The sequence below is a fragment of the Aedes aegypti genome, chromosome 3 (genome assembly GCF_002204515.2).
Source record: "Aedes aegypti strain LVP_AGWG chromosome 3, AaegL5.0 Primary Assembly, whole genome shotgun sequence".
Lineage (NCBI taxonomy): Eukaryota > Metazoa > Arthropoda > Insecta > Diptera > Culicidae > Aedes > Aedes aegypti.
Window position 1 is genome coordinate 196,648,915 of NC_035109.1, and position 14,730 is coordinate 196,663,644.

Below are 14,730 nucleotides of genomic sequence, written 5' to 3' on the forward strand. Positions count from 1 at the left end.
TCAATCGAAGCATCGGAAAAACAAAGATTTTTTATCAAAGCAATTGCAAATTTTCTAAAACAGCTGAAAAAAGATATGGGATTGATTTTATTGAAGTATAAGTCGGAATGGATGATATTTTTCATGAAAAATTACACCGGTAAGAAAAACTGAAAAAACTGTTTCTGCCTCAATTTTTCATTACACTGAAAAGGGATTCTTTCTTTTCTATGGATCAAATAAGATTATTATTATTTTTATTATTTGTTTTATTCAATTATTCAGTATATAACTTACATTTTCATCTTAATACTATTTATTTTTTCAACCGGGAAGATTGTCCTTGGTTGCTAACACCAGAAGATTTTCGTTTCTGGTTAGTCGTAATCATGCACTTCATGCAGATTTTTATCTTTTCCGTTATCCACCGAACTCCATTCGAATGAAACTTGGTCATGAGACCATGGCTAATCGAGCGTAAATTTGTCCTTACTGATTTGTGGCCGTCCAGTCCGAAGGGGTTACAGCATAGCGAATAATATTCGTAGTATTGAACTTTGTCCATTTCAACAGCTTCGGTAATAACGAGTAGAGTTATATACAACTGACAACACTTGCACTTTCTTGCTGCTCTTTGTTAGTTTTTTTGTAAACTTATGATTCTCAAGCCATTTCAACGCTTTAAACCAGAATTGGTAAATACCTAATTGCCATATTGTCTACCCATTGATTTAACTGTCAATTTTGTAGTTACCTAACAGGTAGCTGGAAGAAATGCCTACATTATGATTGAAGAAATCTTTGTTTCTATGCTGTTTCGTTCTTAAGTAGTTTTGTTTATAAACTTATAAATTTGAAAATAAGCTTTATAAACTTATAAATGTATAAATTTGTAAACAGCTCATCTTGGCAATATTTGATCATGTTTTAGGAACGAAAAATGAGCGTATTTAAAAAATGTTTAGGATTGGATCTTATTGATCGCTCTTTTCAAATATACTTTGTTTGTAAGCTGGAATAGCTAATCGGGTTATCATTATTTATTCTCCTTAACGGTAAAAAATGTCCTGGGAAACTTTTTCCATTTCAAAAAATCTCAAAGTTTTGAGAAAATTTGATTCCGATTTGACAAAAAAATATTTCTGTGACGTTTTTATCTTCAGTTATGATTTTCGAACGAAAAGACTTGTACGAGAAATCTGGGCATTTTTCACAAAACTATGACCAAACGCAGGAATTAAAAAGTAGTACATCTTAAAAATTTCAGTGATTGAAATTTATAAAATTCTGTTCTCAAAAATATTTCTATGAAAATCTTACACGAGTTGAAACATAGTTTTCCCGGCTTTTCTTTACGAATTTTCTCAACGGTGGAAAACTTTGTGGAAAACTGTTTCCAGTTAATATATTTTTTTTATCCCTGAGGAAATTTGATTTCATTTTCATAAAAAAAAACTTTGTTTCTACGATGCTTCTTTCTTGAGTTATGTTTTTTCAAAGAAAAGGCTCAAAATGGCACATTTTTACAAAATTGGCCATAACTCAAAAACGAAAAAAAAAAGTACATTTCAAGAATTTCAGCGATTAAAGCTTATGAAATTACCTTCCCAAACATATTTTTTTGAAAATTTTCCACGAGTTGGACATAGTTTTTCCGGCTTTTCTTTACGAATTTTCTCAACGGTGGAAAATTTTGTGGAAAAACTGTCTTCCAGTTAATATGTTTTTTTTATTCCTGAGAAAATTTGCTTTCATTTTCATAAAAAAAAACTTTGTTTCTACGATGCTTCGTTATTGAGTTATGATTTTTCAAAGTAAGTAGTGTCAGGGGAAAACAAAAAATTTCCAACTGAGTTTTCCGGAAAAATAGGCGACCCTGAATTTTTCTCAATTTTTTTTTATTCATATATTGATGAGCCCTGCCTGTGGAAAAAGTTTCATGAAAATCTGAGACCCTTCGGCCCAAACCCGTACGGAAATAAAAAAAATCCCCATAGCGTATTTACTCACTTCCTAAAAATAACCCCGGAATCGGTTTTTTCGGAGCATTCGGAAATTGTGAAAATTATGATTTTCTGTGGAACTTCCATTGCATGGAACAAAATAAAAATATTTTTTTTTTGTTTTTATGTAAGGGCTTAGTTAGGCATATCATAAGGATACTTTGAGGTGTATTTTTTGCATAAATGCTTGAAGACCATTTTTTGGCCCATAGTTAGGCACCAGTTCGAGCCATTTATTATCTCGTGAAAAAATATGTAGATTGCCAAGATCAATATATTATTATAATATCTTTTTACCTATGCACGAGTTCACTAGTTTGACGTTTGAGCGGTGCCAAATTCACTTGTTCCCATGATCACATAAATAACACGGCACCGCTCAAACGTCAACGAGTAAACTTATGCATTGGTCCATTGAGCAGCGAAAGCTATGAGTGGGCCAAACGAATGGTTGTTTTGAGCTTTTTTTGTGGAGTAATGTAATCCGCTTGAAATCGTTTCGGTAAATTTTTTTTTGCATAGAGAAAAATATGAAATATTTGTCTTCTTAAATTTCTGATGATGCGAAAATGAATTGATGTTTTTTATGCTGTTAATTAGTTTTGAAATGTAGCTCACCTACAACGAAACAAAATCATTTTCAGCAATGAGGAAATGGAGTTAAACTTTAAAGGTCAATGTTGGCAAAAAGTAATCATTTGTAGCGTCAAGCAGCTAGATCTAACAACAAAGATTTCATATAATGTAGTTCGTTGAAATCAATGATGAAATATGCATATTCTCAGATAATAAGGGGGTGTCCATTTCACCCCGTGTGTTTCTGTATTTCTGTTCTATGAGTCGATGGTTCCTTTAAACATCGGTTCATGGAAATTTGATTGTATTCACGTCAAATGATTTTCAGATGTTTCTATCCTTAAAAAAAAGTTAGAATTATTTAAGTTTATCTTATTCAAACACCATACAACCAATAACTTACAGTGTAGCCAGAAATGTATTGATTGAAAAATATTATTTAAATTGTATATATAAATTTCATTAGATACGTTTATGCTGTATTCTAGAACTTTTATTCGTTGCTTCGAAATACAATAAAACTTCATTTTTATCTTTTTAAGAGGCAAATTGTGAAAGATATCTTCATGGTTTGCTCATCATAGACAGTCTTCTGAAACTTAGAAGTAATTTTAACAAAGGTAGTTGAAATCAATAGAATTAATGCAAATTAAAATAATTGCATTGAAATAAATTAGGGCAATGAATAAGGTCAAATTTTTAGGAGTTACTTGCAGTTTTTTGTTTTTTTTTAAGGCAGGTGCTCGTGGCCACTACTGTGCCGAAATCAGTTGATCTGTAGCTTCTTTACCGATACAGATCTATTTTCAACTTATCTGTATTTACATCTGCTTTCACTCTCTCCTACTCTTTTACTCTCACACCGACCAGGTAGGAGAGATCTCTGCTGTTAATGAGGCTAGCTGCCTGCGAAGAGGGTCAGTTTGTCTCAGTCACCATCTGATACTGACGGAGGATGGATGTGCTCCCCAAAGCACGGTCCTCCGTGAGGCATCTTCTGGTGGCTGGACGGGTTTTTTTGTGAGGGGCTGGGAATCGGACCCATGACCTTCCGCTTATGAAGCGAAAGCGTAACCTCAAGGCTACAGACCCCCCTACTTGCAGTTTTGTAATTACCCTTTTTGGTTAAAATGTGTTATAGTGTTTAAGTATAACTCCGCAGTTACTTTATAAATCGTGTTGGTGTCTTCTGTGCTACAGTTTTCAATTGTATTTGATATAATCGTGCAGAAGTCTCCAATCAGTTCTTAAGTAAATTGTGGACATCTACATTGCTTCCAAGTTATTTTTTCACGAAATTGTTTTAAGATTTACGAGAAACTCACATGACGCTGTAGAAGCATTAACTTAATAATTCTAATGACAAAGAACCTGACGCACATCTATCCGATGCTTGCGAAAAAATGATTAAGCCTTGACTAGCCCGACATTTTACCAAATTTTGTTATTATTGTCATTAATTTACGTGTTAATCATTGTCACATTGTTGATCGCTTTTCAATGTATAATTTTTTGTCGGATTGATTAACGGTCTTCGGCGGTTTCTATGGTAAAAACCAACCAGAAAAGGCCTTTAATTTTGATAATTTATCAATATTATGATTGGTTTTGGGCATTAATTGTTGTCATAGTGCATATATAGAATTTTAGGTAGTCAATCAGCATGAAACATATTACATTTAGTAGATCATATTCATATGACTGAACAACATTGATTGAATTGTTAAGAATGTATGAAGACAACAAAATAAATAATCTTAGATTACAATATATTTCTTTTTCACTTAAAATTGCTTAGTTACGATTATTATTATTTTTACAATTATTACGGTTGTTAAGAAAATTTTCCGTTATGCGGTAGCCGCCGAGTTCTACCGCAGCTGTCAAAGTTCTACCGCAGGCTTCGAAATCATTTTATCATTGAAGCAAACAATTCAATCATAGTATGCTTGAAAGAGAAAGCGGTATGAAAAACACCACCAAACAACAATCATCAAGACGGTATCCAAGGTATCATTGAAGCCTATTGATGATTCACCAGTGCAAATCAGTGATGTGACATCTGCGGTAGCTTTCCGTTGAACCGTAAAACGGAAAGTTTTCTCTGAAATTGCAATAATATATTTCAGTCTGCGAACTTTTGCCCCACAACTCTTGGCGCATGGCCGGACAAAATTTCAAAATCTCAAGTTCTTAAAATCACTTGTTAATATTTCGTTTATACTTCTATACCATTGAGTGACAATTTCTCAAAATTTGAGATTGATCTGTTTTGTTTTCAAGCACCGCAAGTGTGGAAAAGTCGGCAAAATTTGATTGCTTCAAAATTTGTCAACTATCAAGATCAAAACCAATTTACCAAGCTTATTGAGCTTCATATGGAAGCGTAGTGTTAAGCCTTTGATTTGGCTATAATTTAATAATTTTTAACATATCGAGTTATTATTTGTGGCATAAAATGTTTTTACAATCTTTCTTCAAAATTTTGGAAAATTTTCAAAATTGGTGTCCATTATGTGAAGTGTTTTGGGAAAATGAGTCATTCATTATATAGCACCAAATCCATACTTTCAGAAATATAAGTTTTTCTTGACCCTTTTTGCCCCTAGAGGTAAAAACTCCATTTTCATTTTTCATTATAATATATCTATTTTCTCCTTCAAATCTGCATCCTGCTTCATAACTTGCTTAAAACTTAACCAAAAATTAATGAAAGGAAGTTAAATTTGTATCTCTATTTCAGATTTATGTACAAATTTCTGCATTACAATCATTTTTTTATGATAATAGCCTTTTATCCGATTAGATGAAAAAAACCAAAGTTTGAAAAAAAAAATCACTAGGAAATCGAATTTTCTATTTGACGGTTATTTTCGACGGTATGATATCGGGTATCAAAGATAGGTAATAGATTACCATTATCAAGCGATTCGGGACGTATTTGAAGTTTCGTCCTACTTTTGTATTGTTCGCTCCCTATTTCAGACATTTTTTTTCAGTGATGTGTAATTAGAGTTGCCCGCATGGTTTAGGGGATCGGAATATAAACTTTTTGGCTGATGCATTTAGACCAATGTTTTAGAACAACCGATTTGTTGCAACTTTGATTGCGCGCCACCCTAATTTCACATCACTGAAAAAAAATGTCTGAAATATATAGAGAAACTTTCCTGACGACACCATATACAGTCAACTTTCGTTCGTTGCACTAAACCGGTAGCCCACCTAGTGAAAGACTTTCACTAATCGGGCTGAGTTTTCAGCTGTCAAAATATCAAATACAATATAAATTCAGGACTACCAACATTGATATATCAAGCTTTATGTCAAATAGTGACGTTTGCTCTCGTTTTAAGTGGGCTATAGCCCACCTAACGGGAGCCGAATTAAAACGATAGAAAGATAGTGCAACGAACGAAATTCGACTGTATCTAAAACAGACGGTTTATGCGCAAACATTTTTTTCTTCCTGGCTTTTGAACCAATGTGCACTGTGTGATTTTTTTTAAGTGTTACATTTTTTCTGGATACTTATTATTCCACTAAGGCCAAATGCCCCACTTTACTCTACATGTCATATTGTTCGTATAGAAAACTTATAACAATTAAGTCGTCATGTTTACCTCCCCCTTAAGTGCGTGACGTAATTTATGGACGGTGTCGTACCCTATTGCAATAACAATTAAAATCATAATACATGTACTGCTTTTAATTTTTAAATTTTAACTTACTTTTCTACTCATATTGTGCATCCGAGTAATCGCTGCAACGTCGCTCAACTGTCGCGTCGCTGGACTGTTGAGCGCTTTGCAGTTTAGTGCTCCAGCGACGCATTGAAATAGGCTGTTTCGCTCGAGCACTAACATGAAAAGGTCGCCAGCGACCAGCGACGTTTTGGTCGCGCGAAATAGTTGAGCGAAGTTAGTGTTCGTTCTTGATTATGTCTGCACTGACAATATTGTAGTAGGTACCTAATCGATTTCTTTTTTTTCTCCTTTAGTTTGTGATGCATCCGGCCGTTACGGTGGACAATCCTTTTTTGGAAACGACTTCTGGCTAGGATCCAAATCGTTCTGTGAAGAAATTAATCGCCTATACAAAAACGACAACGAAACATCATTTGTGGAAATGACTTTTTTCGTAGCCACAATTAAAGTGAAATTGGCTGAATTTGTTCCTGATGTAAGTAGATTCTGAAAGTTGTAAGTTCCATTTGACAGTACCAAATTTCTTGTAATGTATTTTAATTGCAATACTACTTTTAACACTAGGTGTCTTGTCTAAATTCACTAAAATATTTTATTGATTTTCGCGGCTTTCAAATTCTCTTTGAGTTAGCTTTCTACAATGTCCTAAACTTTTAATTGAATTAACTTCTCTTTCATCGTTATTTATCTTGTAATTTTGAATTCAGGTCAAGCCTATGCAACTTGGACAATGTTTACCAAAATCTTGTTCAATTAGAGATATCTACCACATATTAAGGGAAGATCCCATATCGAAGAAAATGTTAGATTCCAACACTTGCCAAACGATGAATTCAACCCACTTGAACAGTCCTTCCTGTATTCTACTAGATGTAACAAACCTTCGGCTAGTTCCTGGCAGCTACTCATTGTTAAACGATAATCGTTTTTATTTATTAAGGTACGTAGTATTTGATATGCATTTGAAAATAACTTATTTTTCACATGAGGTTATTTTGTAGTATGATTAGATATGTTATTCACACTTAGTTAAGCACAAACAATAGAATACGTTAATTTGCCTTATAAACAAGAAAAAAATCCATTACGCTGATTATAATTTTGCAAGCAGTTTTAATCTTAAAACAAAAATTTCGACATTCAAACAAGGATTAGTTTTACTCAGAGCTGCACAAAGAAATTTAAACTACTCTTTGAAAACAAATATGCACCTGATGAAATCAAATTCTCAAAATATATAAAATGGACATGAAATTGCAATCTTTTTTCAGCACATTGTGATTCTTAAACAAGGAAATAATGTTGGACTTTCTAATTTCTTCAGTTCATTCGAATTTTTTTTATTCTTTCTAGTCTGATGCATTAATTTTTATTCTTTATATTTCTCCTGCTTAAATGATTTTATTGATAAACTACGCAAAAAATCAAGATCATTTCGGGTTTTTTTTTAAGTTTCATTGAGGTATTTGGAATTATTTGGTTATTTTGCCAGTGACTGTAAAAAAATAAAAAATCATTTGTTTTATAACAAATTGAATAAAATATCTTAGAATGTATGGATTGTAGTCAGTTGTTTTGTAAGATTTGCATTACGAATGTAAAAATTACACAAAAGCATTTCACAACAATCAGAAACATACATAGGATCACTGAAAATTTTTGACAATTCCAAATACGAGTAAGTCATAATTTTTCTCAAGTTTTGGGAGCCCTTGTAAAAATATGCACTTTTTATGAGCACCACAAGGTTACATGAACCATTAGTATGAAGATAAAATAAAATTATTGAAACAATAATTGAAATTCGTTCATGTTTCATGTTCTATGTTTGAAGAATAACGAATAACTTGTGGTTATTTTATTAATTTTGAAAAACCGTAATAGCGTCCTAAAGCCCTGTCTCAATTTTAGTACCAAACGCTTAAGTTTAGGGCAAAAAACACATGTTTACTCAATTTTTAAATAATTTTCATTGGTTTAAGTACAAAAAAACATTTTTTTAAGATTTTAAGATTTTGTCACCACCCTTTGGTTTAAACTCAAATGTTGGGTATATTTTGTTTTCCGTGTCCCTTCCGAAATGTCAGATAGGAACAACCCCAGTGTTAAAACTATATGCCCTGTGGCATTTTTGTCGAAAAAGTGAATGTCAAACAAGAGCACAAGTGTCAAGGTTCATATTTGGAACCATTTTTAAAATTGAAGTTTTAAAATGTTATAGCCTTTATTTGAGCTGGAAAACTTGCTAAAGTAGTTGCAATAACATGCTCTTTCGTATTATTAAATAAAACAAGAATTCATTAAACATTTTAGGACCCAATTGCGGGTGAAATAGTTCGTTTTTCACTGTTTTTCATGTATGGTTTCCAAAGTTTCCCGTGTGCTTCCCGAGCGAGTGGATTTTAAAACGCACTCGGTTGTCCTATGCGGTGCATGTCTTCACGGATCACTACTTAAAGACGGATAGGGTCAACGACGCTGTTTCAAAATAAAAAAACACTAGATCCTAGACCAAATTCTGAGTGTCCTCCCAAAATTTGAGCTCATTTGGATGAAAAACTGAGACTGCACAAGTCCTTCAAAGTTTATATGGAAATTACTATGGGAAAAACAAGCAATTCAGTCAAATGGTTATAATGTTAGCACATGTGCTAACCCAAGTACCCTATCATTCGTTTTGGCAGCCATGTTGCTTTTCTATCTCGCAATTTCAAAGTGATAAAACTCAGTCAACATAAGTAATACTAATTCAGAACGCATCACAACCTGCGCCTACATGTAGCAAGTATGTTGGTACTCTTTCAGCTATGTCAGTGCAAAACCAAGTGAGTTTCTTCAATTCGCAATCGTGAGACAAATCAGTCACAATCATCGATGCCCAGTACAAATTTCAATGACGGCCTACTCCGCCTTAAGGGTTAGTGCTATACTGATACTGTTAGATATTGCTGTTTGCATTTGAGCTGCAAAGCTTGACTAAACATCCTCCAAATGCGGTAACACAAAACAATCAAAGGCCACCTAGCAACGATATTCTAAATCACCGCCGACTTAGCAAGACAAATGTATCTTTGACAACGCATTTCTTGTGGAAATCTTACCGCGTTTGGTGTTCCCGCATTAGATATTTGCATTTCAAACGAACACAGCAATACTTTTATAAACTACAACTTTGTCGAAGACCGTTCTCAAATTGGAGGCCTCAGTAATTAGTTATTGATTTTTGTATGAGCTGAAAATCTGTAGCTATAATAATTGGGCTGATCTACAGGCATCACTGGATATATGCAGTAAAACATAGTAGCCATTTTTTAAATGCTTTATTAGTATCATTTTAATCATTAAATCCATTTCTTATATCTAGGTGTTATGTGTTAGGCAACACTATCATCCTAATTTGGTAGAACAAAATTAAGCTTTTATTAACATTTTGTTAACAACATATTACATTTCATTTGCCGTAACAGTTAAGAATTTTTACAGGTGAGTTGATTTCACCTCACCTGCTTATAAGAGAATGAATGTTACCTGTTCAGAAGATAAATTAGCACTGTTGAAGAATTTCTGATTGGATTTCAATCAATAACTAATTACTGAAGCGTCCTATTTGGAAACGGTCTTCGGCAAAGTTGTAGCTGACGAATGTATCTAACACTATCAGCATAGTTCTAACCCTCGAGAGCACATGGACAAACACTATGTCCGATTGACTGAATTGCTTCCTTTTTCCATAGTTATTCCCAAACAAACTTTGAAGGGCTTGCAGTCACAGTTTTCATCAAAATGACCTCAATTTTGGGAGGCCACTCAGAGTTTGATCTAGAATCGAATGAGCGGTGTGGAACAAAAGCGATTTTTTGAACCACCTTAATACTTATTCATTATTATTATAATAAATTTACGCAAGTCCGTTTCCGCCTTTTTCCTTCTCCTTTTTTTAAATTGCACGTGTGCATTTTCCATAACTTTACTGCTCGTTCTTTTTAAAATTTACTCACAAATATTTCCCAGTATTTTGCTCTTGACTCAACCATAATAGCCTTTTTGTTGTATGTAGTTACTATTCTAGCATTAAACATACCGAATGCGAATGATTGATTTTTATGTGCAATCACTACAATCGGACATGTTATATCTGTATTTTTAGTGTGGCTTGGACCATTGTGCTCCTGTGAGATACATGTATAACAAAAGGGCGGTTCAAAATTTAAAAATGTTTGAGAATCCAATCTCCCATATGTTCCTCACCATCCTTACCATAAAAATAGTGTTCTGTGAAATTGTTAGCTTTCTAGGTGGTGATTTGAAGGTGATTCAAAGACAATGTAGGTTTATATGGAAATAACTATGGAGAAATGTTGAGATATGTTCCAAACACGTTGGTACTGTATGTAAGTACAAACTTATTATCCCATAGTAAAAACTTATTCTTCAAACTATAATAAAGAACTTTTGCTGAAGAGAGAAATTCAATCCGACGGATAGTAGAAGAGGTATTCATGTTTGCTATTATTTAGCTTAATATGGGATTATATCCCTGCAAACATGTACAAAAATCCTAAACCAAAAATAGCGCAAAAGGGATTTGTTTATTCAGCAACATCCTCCATTAAGGTTTGAAGAATGAGTTTTTCAATATGATTTCAATATGAGATTTACAGCCCCGAGGCTGGCTCATCTCGCGTCAAATTTGTAATTTTACATGTTAAAGGACACGAAAACGATGGCACTGTGATCGACATTTCTCGAATCGGACACTAACGTATTTATAATTTGACAAAAAATTACGTCATTCGGTTCGCTTCTTTAATGTGCATCCATGAGACGTAAAATCACATGATTTTTGGGAGTGTGTATCTCAAATTTTCTCCAAAGTAATTTCCATATCAACCTACATTGTCTTTCGGCCACCTTTAAATCACCACCTACACACTAAGCTCATTTTACCGAAATCGGTGAATTTCCCCGTAATCCAAACAGCTGAACAAGTCGGTGAACACCGTATTTTCGTCAGAATTTTACGGATTCCGGTGAATTTTTACCGAATACTGTAAAAATTTATCGTACTCCGTTAATTTATTTTACCCGAACTGTTCAGCTGTTGAGATTTCACAGGGAATCCGTAAAATAATTTAAGTGTGTAGAAGCTGAAAATTTCACAGAACATTATTTTTATGGTAAGGATGGTAAGAGCATATGGGAGATTGGATTTTCGAACATTTTTTACAATTTGAATCGCCCTAGTATAACAAAGTTATATACGAATCATCTTTATCTATAAGTATTATATATAGTTATCATACATGAAACACCTTATATTGCAGTTTAACACTGATAGTCCCTGATAACTACTGTTATCTTCGCAACATATTACGAAAATTTCATTGGAGGAACAATAGCTGATGCAAAGAACAAACAGTAGGTCGAAGCATACAAGCAAATCGGAAGATGTAAAACTCTCAAGGTAATGGAAAACTAGTCGAATCGGATGCCAAAGCACTAGAGCTTAATCATTTGAGCCAAAACAATAATATTGACGACGGTCCGGATAAAGAGGCCACCACCACTGCACATGGTACAAAAGTCGGAAAACATTTTGGGTAAGTCCCTAATACCATATATAGTACACCGTCATGCTTTTAGGATTCGCACCAATTACACGTCAGATACAATTAATAATGCGTTCCATTGACACAAACATATATTAAAAAAGCAAGCACTTAAAGTTCAAGGGTCTTACTGATCCTACCTTGAGGAATCATTACTTCGAATCATCAAAACTAATTATTATTACTACATTTATTTTATTTAAATCTAGTGGTCCCGGCAAACTTCCTTTAGCCATCAAGTAGGGCTGTTGAAAAACGATATTGATCGTTCCCATACGAAATGACAGTTCCGTTCACGCACGTTTTTCTAAATTTCCCAATGAATATCCTGGGATTTTATATACACACAAACACGTCGGAACCGTTGACGAACACGACGGAGTAGAATCATTCAAATCCGTTGACCCGTTCGTAAGCCATTTCGTGACATACAAACACCATTCCATTTTTATTTATATAGAAGATAGAAGAAGATAGATAGATAGAAGAAGATAGATAGATTTGATCGGAATCAATTAAATAAGGCCGTGCCCAAAATGACCAAAAATATGCACAAATTATGTGATTTCATAAGGACTGCGATGAACTAACTTGGAAAATTCAAAGTCCTGTTATTTTTTTCTTAGCTTTATTTCCACCCTTCAAATGTTGTTGAATTTTGAGTATAAATTATTCAAATTCAAAATCATTGTACCATGAAAAAAAGTAATTTGCACTTAGTATTCCAATTTCGACTAAACATCGTACCAACCTTTGCCATAAGATTCTCAACATGGTTACAATTCAATTTGCACCAACAGAAAAATAAAACCTGCTAAACTTTCACCAGTTTAACGATGCTTTAACTTTCCGTTATCCATGTTAATGTGCCAAAAATGTGAAAATGTGGAATAATAGAGTCATTCATGCTATAAGCACGAACTGTATTTATTAACATTATTAACATAAAAAATATCAAAGTTTTTTCAACAAAAAGTCAAGTTTCGATATCTGTCAAAAAATAACAAACTTTTGGTGTACCCTTGAATAAATGGTGTTTTTTGTTACTTTGAGTCTTTCTTCCTTTTGAGTATTTCGGGTTTTTGAATTATCGCTTTTGTGGTTATGATTTTTGCACCATTTTTCATAGAGAAATGAGAGCTTAGCAATTTTCAAAGGAACCTTTTTCTCTACACCTGCCAGGACTCCAAAATGCTAAGAGACCAAATCATAACGCTTCCTGCTAATTAAAATTATCCAAATTATCGGTTTAAAATTAAAATTTACAATTTATTACAATTATTTTTTTTTTTACAATTGCCCTGTTTTTTTTTTCTTAAAAACTACGTTGGCGCTAAAATTTCCTGTTCAATAACTAAAAAGTGCTTTATTTCCACGCTTGACATATTTTTGAGACCTATTACTTATTAAAAGGAACAAACCTGAAGTATATAGACGCATTGGTTTAAAGTTATCGTTGTTTGAAAATTTACAAATAAGTTAATCACAGTTCGGGGGTTTTTGTTTTTGAAATGAGAAATCAGCTGTGTTATGGGGTTTTATTGTAAAAGAAGTCTAATTTGTCAAAAGCACCACGTTTAATTTTCGAATTCGGGTTGCATTCTTTGAGGTAGGACTATCTCATTTCCATGTTATTTCCAATAAAAAAAATATGTTATTAGCACTGGACCTCGACATAATAGAATTCGCATTGATCTTTCTTCATACAAAACGGTATCATTTGGGGAATTGACTCTCGGCTTCTAGTGCTTTGATTGACTGAACATGCTGTCAACGAAGTGTGATTGGGGTGGTGGCGGGACGCATACGCCACTAAGGCCATCTGTTAGCTTGTTTCCACTTGACGATTTATGGCGGCCATGTTTTACACAAGTTACTGAGTCTAACCTTAATGTCTGTCTGTAAGTAGAACTATTCAGTAAACCATTTAAATATCCTACATGATTTATATAAATTAAAATTGTTCGGAAACATTTTAATGTCTGGTATTACAAGAATATCAAAATATCATCTGACTTTATAAGGGAAAAATTATGGTGTCCTCCTTCTTCTACTTGGCATTAACGTCCCCCACTGGGACAGAGCCGGCTTCCCAGCTTAGTGTTCTTATGAGCACTTCCACAGTTGTTAACTGAGAGCTTTCTTTGATTAAGTTGCCATTTTCGTATTCGTGTATTGTGTTGCAGGTACGATGATACTTTCTGCCCAAGGAAGTTAAACAAATTTCCATTACGAAAAGATCCTGGACCGACCCGGGAATCGAACCCAGACACCTTCAGCACGGGTTTGCTTTGTAGCGCGGACTCTATCCACTCGCTAAGGAAGGCCTTGTGGGCTTCGTGCCGTGGGCGGCTTAGCGGCGTCAGTCGTTTAGGCGTATTGTGTCACGGGGTGTGGGTTCGATTCCCGCTCCGGTAGTGGAAACTTTTCGTCAAACGAAAAATTCATCACTGGCTACTGGGTGTTCCGTGTTGTCCCGTTGCCTAATGTAATAGTGATCGTTCAGTCTGTGCAGCCTTTGGCGAAGACGGTGTAAATTGTCTTTCATACCATCGAAGAATGGTAAGATTAACGATTACGATTTCATTAATAAATAAAAAAGATATAGCATAAACAAGGTGTCTTCCATCGTAAATCTTCCACTAGAAACAAACATGGCAAATTTTGAAATTTGAGCTTATTCCAAATGGGAAAACGCCAAAGTGTTAGATTTGGTAAGAAAAATTGATGTTGTATGATAATATTTTTATTAAAATGATTATATTCTAGTTATGTTACTTCAAAATCCAAATTGTTAGCAGATTTTAAAAACAAAAATGAGAGATTTTATTACATGGCCTGGGAAATGGTATACTA

The 14,730-nt window shown here is 33.9% G+C and overlaps 1 protein-coding gene across 4 annotated transcripts in view; it reads left to right on the top strand.

The window, feature by feature from the left end:
* The window catches only part of LOC5568997 (nose resistant to fluoxetine protein 6), a 34,525-nt gene that overhangs the window by 11,457 nt on the left and 8,338 nt on the right, over positions 1–14,730 (top strand). For 3 of the 4 annotated variants that reach the window (XR_002502457.1, XR_002502458.1, XM_021853879.1), the window contains exons 2-4: positions 6,559–6,740; positions 6,973–7,205; positions 11,590–11,865. The gene's annotated coding sequence lies outside the window, so the exon portion shown is untranslated. The remainder of the gene's footprint in view (positions 1–6,558; positions 6,741–6,972; positions 7,206–11,589; positions 11,866–14,730) is intronic. The other variant, XM_001652595.2, reaches the window with a different exon arrangement.